The sequence below is a fragment of the Chiloscyllium plagiosum genome, unplaced genomic scaffold, assembly GCF_037043375.1.
Source record: "Chiloscyllium plagiosum isolate Xiang-an unplaced genomic scaffold, Cpla_swu_hap1 HiC_scaffold_2, whole genome shotgun sequence".
NCBI classification, from domain to species: Eukaryota; Metazoa; Chordata; class Chondrichthyes; order Orectolobiformes; family Hemiscylliidae; genus Chiloscyllium; species Chiloscyllium plagiosum.
In genome coordinates this window covers 10,129,512-10,135,511 of record NW_028270140.1, presented here as the reverse complement: position 1 = coordinate 10,135,511, position 6,000 = coordinate 10,129,512, and the positions used below count along the sequence as shown (strand labels likewise).

The window sequence follows — 6,000 nt, the reverse complement described above, 5'->3', positions numbered from 1 at the left end:
GCAGCATTGAGAGGCAATGGCCGAGTGGTATTATCACTGGACTATTAATCCAGAGACCCAGATAATGTTCCGGAGACCTGGGTGTGAATCCTGTCATGGCAGATGGTAGGATTTGAATTTAACAAAGAAAAAAATCTGGAATTTAGAGTTTAATGATGACCATGAAATGATTGTTGGAAAAACCCATCTGGGTCACTAATCCTTACCTGGACTGGCCTACATGTGACTCCAGATCCACAGCAATGTGGTTGTCTCTCAATTGCCTTCTGGGCAATAACTGCTGCCTAGCCAGTGACCCCCTCATCCCATGAATGAATAAATAAAAATAAATTACATGGGCACAGTCCTTGTCTTTGACCATGACAACCATCTTACCAGGAAGAGAAGGCAAGCAAGCACATTTGCATTTTGGAAAGACTTTTCATACATGTCTCATTAGTCTTTGGTTCCCTCATCCCCGATCCCGGTCACACAATACATCCCCACTTGTTACAACCTATCATGGAGTCATCTTGTCCAAACCTGCAATACACGTTATGGAGTTCGGTAAAAATCCAGTTTTTTTTATGTAATATCTTTTGAAGGTTGAAATTCACTGTCTTCCATCAGATTCAATTTGGCAAAGTTTCCAGTTTGGAGATTGTTCCCAATAACACTGCCCCCAAAAGCACGGCAAAAGAAGGCAACATGCATTTTTATGATTGAATTTATTTGAAATTATGTGAAATGTTGAATATCTGATCCAATGCAAAATCGTTTTCTTCAGAAAGCTGGTACATCATCCAGGGCTGTCTTTGAAATGTGCAGTAGAATCATACAGTTGTACAGCACAGAAACAGACCCTTCGGTCCAACTCGTCCATGCCGACCAGATATCCTAAATTAATCTAGTCCCATCTGCCAGCATTTAGCCCATATCCCTCTAAACCCTTCCTCTTCATATATCCATCTAGATGTCTTTTAAACATTGTAATTTTACCTTCCTCCACCACTTCCTCTGCAGCTCATTCCATACACACAGCACCTAATTTTCTTGCTTGTTTCAGGGCAATGATTTGGATGAATCATCTGTGAGAAATGGAGAATTGATTTTTGGAATACAAATTGACATATTTAGCAACTTAATGTGCCTATTTATTCTTAGGCAGTACCTATGGTGCATAGTGAGTTTCCACCAATCTCTAATGTTCCTTTCTGGTATATTGAATTGCCTAGCTGCTGCACAATTATTTATCTGCTCTGAAGTCTCAATTACTTGAATCGTGAACTGAGCTCTGTGCGTCTTTTAGAGGGTGGGATTGATGGGCACATAGTGTGAACCAGTGAGATTATAAATGTAACCTAACATGTGGTTTTCACAGACACAAGGATTTCACATCTACCTTAAATGGTGTGCTGTTCAGTGAATCTATCAATGAGCAAGTTTATAGCAGGGCAAGTTTGACTTTGACAAACAAATGATAAGTTGAAAGAGTTTGGATTTTTTAGTGCATGCACAAGAGTGACTATTGTAAACAGTAAAAGACAATACAACTAATCCATGTTAACTTTGTCCACAAATGCTTCCAAAAATTCATCCCATGTTCAACTGTTGATCCTTGTCCATTTCCTTAGTGTTTCTCTTGTAGGTGACTTTATATGGTCTGGGGCAATTAAATTCAAAAATGGACAAGAGACAATATATCAGGAGTTGCTGGACTTAATGCGATTATAACAATGAGGAAAATTGAATCTAGACAGGGAGTTGAAAACAAAGATGAGATTTTAAAAATTGCTTAAAAGTGAGTCCTAGCAAATCACTGATCTGTGACTACTACTCCCTTGAGGTATAAGGGCAACAGATGCATGTTGTAACCATGTTGAATATTGTAGTTATCTTCGAAATTCTCAATTCTCTGACACCTTCTTTCCAGTCAGTGCTGTTGTAGCAGCTGCTTTCTTCCTAAAGAGAGAGATCCTTCTCAGTTTGTATGCATTGAAAATTCCATCTTTGAAACAGAAACAGAATTTGCAGGAAAAGCTCAGCAGGTCTGGCAGCATACGGGAAGACAAATCAAAGTTAACGTTTCGGGTCCGGTGACCCTTCCTCAGAACTGGGAGATAATTCTACCTCCTCTGGTCTGGCAAAAAAGGGGAGACTTGAAATAGCAATTTGCAATATTCTACCTTCACTGGGGTTATGTTCCAATCCTTGGTTAATATTTAATATCCAATATGTGAAGATTCTCATTGTGGTGCGTATCAACTTGGAGATGATGACCTTCTACCTCAGGCTAAGGAGGCCAGGCAGACTGGTTTTATTGCCCTTGAGGCAAATATTAGTTTCAATTCTGATTGTCATGGATCGAATCCATACTGATTTCACAGAACCTGACTAACCTGTGTGGGCCACATGGTCCCTAAGGCCTTTTTAATTTAGTGCTTTTGTCCCCTTTTAAGACTGTTTCCACCCAAAATAAATCCCAGGTATTAAATTCATCGACGGAATTCAAAGATCTGCATTTTAATATCATTTTTCCCAGAATTGAAATGTCTAATAATAGGCTGCATGGATTTAGAGTGAGGGGGGAACGTTCAAAGGAGATGTGAGGGATAGGGGTTTTTATACACAGAGTTGGGGTAGGACTCTGGAATGTACTGCCAGGGGTGGTGGTGGAGGAAGATATGAGAGGGGCATTTAAGGGACTATTAGATAAGCACATGAATATGCAAGGAATGGGGGAATATGGACAAAGGGCAGGCAGAAGGCATTTAGTTTAATTTGGCATCACGTTCGACAAAGCATCATGGGCCAAAGGACCTGTTCCTCTGCTATACTGTTCTATGTTCTACGACACCACCAGGAACACAATAGGGTGTTATTGTGTACACTGTGATCACAGATGAAACGTTACACGGCACCAATCAAACTGAGGTTATCTTGCAAAGTTGCAAAGCTGGTATCACTTGAGCAGAGTACTCTGTATTTTTATTTAGCATTGAGGAGCAGGCATTTGGACACTTGTCCAAGCTGTGAGGCTGCTGGCTCTCTGCCGCAGCATGAAGCACTGCCATTTGAGCTTTAGGATCACCCTCCAGCCACTTTTGGCACCACCACTACATACTCCACCAGACCAATTATAGAATCATACAATCCCTACAGTGTAGAAACAGGCCCTTCAGCCCAACAAGTCCACACTCCGAAGAGTAATCCACCCAGACCAATTCCCCAAGCTTATTATTCTACATTTACCCCTGACTAATGCACCAAACCTACACATCCCTGGACACTGTGCGGCAATTTAGCATGGCCAATTCACCTAGCTGCACATCTTTGGATTGGGGGAGGAAACCCACGCAGACACAGGGAGAATGTGCAAACTCCACACAGACAGTTGTGGAGTTGAACCTGGGTCCTTGGCACTGTGAGGCAGCAGTGCTAACCACTGGGCCACCATTGTTGAGAGCTGGAATAATCTGGCCATTGGGTTCCTGACCCTGGTTCGAAAATCTAATCCAAGAGTGAGGGAAAGTATTCTTTTAAATTGAAGAAATAAGAAATAAGAACAAAATAGAGTCCTGTCTGTATCAGAACCACACAATCCTGTGATTTTAACAGATGTTAACATTGAAGAATGACAAGTATTCCATTATTACAATATTAATCAATAAGGACATTTTCCATCAAATATTTCTTTGTAGCAACATATTTCTTCAAAAGAGATTTCTAATGTTGGCATTTGTTTTTGTTTGAAAATGTATGTTTCAATCTTTGTTGTTATGTCAGGAAGTTGACTGTTCAAAACAAGATATTTCATCCGGAGCTTAGTATATTTATAATCTCTTTCAGGATGAGTCATCAGAATTCTGTGGTTTCTACTGTCCCAACAGAAGAAAGGTTCTTGTATTCTTATTAGGGAATTTTTTAAAGTGCCCTTGCGATCGGATGTAAACATGTGGAGGGAAGTTACACATTAACTTCAACAGATGCTCTGATGTTGCAATTGTTGAAGAATTTCCATCTTTGCATTCGAATGTCTACGTAGGAAAGAGATCAGTTACATGTTGGTGGTATATCAAGCATGTTTTGTACTCCTTTCCAATCCTCCTTTCCTGCCAAAAAGAAATCCCACACAACTTTTTCCTCTACTTGTCTAAAAAGTACAAACTCCAGCACATAGTTGGGACTTCCTTTCATTTGGATTAGGCTGAGGTTAACAGAACGAATGTTACTATTTATCTATTCACAAGCCTGCAATAAAGTGAGCAAGCTGATGCTAGTGATGTCAAAGGCAGGGAGAGTCGTTGAACCTCCAATATTATCATGTGCATCCTGGAATTAAATACTTATCTCTTAGACACTATAAAGATCAACCGATCAAAAGAGCCATACGATGTTAAAGCAGAATTGTGTGGTTTGCTCATTTTCTTTGAATATTTTAATTTTGCATTTGGAAAGATATTAGAGATGGGGAAAGGCTATTAAACACATCTGGTTCACTAATGTTCTTTAGGGAAGGAAACTGCCATCATACCTGGTCTGGCTGACATGTGACTCCAGACTCACAGCTGAATGGTTGACTCTTAACTGCCCCCTGGGCAATTAGGGATAAGCAATAAATGCTGGTTTGCCAATGACACCCACATCCTGTAAATGAATAAAAATAATTGGCCAATTGGCTGAAAGTAGGCTGAAAATCATAAGAATGCAGTTCAACAAAGTTGTCCTTATACAATTGTGTAGCTACAGTTTAATTAATAATAAAGAGCAAAAGGAAAAAAAAAAATCTGCACTGGGGGAATGTAGAGAAATTCATCATGAAAAGTGTCCAAAGGGAATGATATTGAGTAAAGTCAGGAAGCAAAAGATCTGTGTGGAGGAGATGTGAATAATGAGATTGTGAATTAATGTGTCTGAAAATGAAGGAAATTAGAAAGGAACGAGGGTGAAAGAAAAAGCAACGATTAAACAAACAAATAAGGGCAAAGGCTTGTTGAACCGGTGTATTTCCTGCCAACGCACTTGACAGAAAGTTGGAAGTGGAAGATGGAAGTGAAAGTAATGTGCCAGTTCTTGCAGTTTACCTCTACAGTCTCCTCTGCAGATGCTGTCCACATAGGCCTCTGCCTTCACTGCTCTGGTTGTAGCTCTGTTTTTAACTCCTCTAGCTGATTTGTTCACTGACCTTAGTGTGTCCAGCTACACCCTAACTTTGTCATTCCTGTACTTTAAACCCTACAGGCAAAGCTACACATTTTAAAACGTCGAAAGTAAATGGAATGGTTGCCTCAATGTTTTTAGCAGTGCGGTTCTTGAGAACGAACAGTTGTGGTATTCCCCTAAAAGTCATTATTTCAAAGTCTCTGGTGAAACGGACTTTCTCACGGCCACTGCAATGACATGTGCAGTGAGTGTGCCCTCTACAGTTGCATTGGCAACAAACATTACCTTGTTCAACAATGTAGGCTGCACAGTGCCAGTTCAAATTATGATGGCATTCCTTGAGTTTATGTTAACTTTCATTGGAACATTGTAGGAGGCTGAGGACAGAAAGATCAGAATGGGAACAGTGATGCTCCAGAACGACTGACAGCTGGCATCTCTGACTCACATTGGTGCCCAAAACATATTTTCAGCCAGTCAGACAAAAGCTATACACAACTGATTTCCCTTTATGAATGTTTTTCTTCCTAGAGTGTTAACAGTTTATTAATTTCCCTCATTGCAAATCTGTTCAGTTCAAAATGTTTCAGACTTTGTTTAAATGTATCAAATCGAAAGTAAATATAAACATAATTCACTCTGCACTTTGTGAGATCACTACTCATGGTGTGCCCAGGAAGCCATCCCAATGAATAACTTCAGTCAATTTAACAGGATCTGCAATTGTTTGAATGCAGCGTATTGTAGCCAAGCTGTACCATGTGTAGCTATTTGTGTAGTTTACTAAAGGACACATGGAAGCACAAAATTTACTTGAGAATTGGCCTAAATATTTGTTTAGACCTATTGTTTGGGGGT

The 6,000-nt window shown here is 39.9% G+C and overlaps 1 long non-coding RNA gene across 1 annotated transcript; it reads right to left on the bottom strand.

The window, feature by feature from the left end:
- Window positions 1-738: 738 nt before the first annotated feature.
- Window positions 739-5,271, bottom strand: LOC148151818 (uncharacterized). Its single transcript, XR_015758949.1, has 3 exons — window positions 5,064-5,271; window positions 4,514-4,626; window positions 739-1,941 (listed from the first exon to the last, which is right to left on the bottom strand). It is a non-coding gene; the product is annotated as an uncharacterized LOC148151818 (long non-coding RNA).
- Window positions 5,272-6,000: the final 729 nt, after the last annotated feature.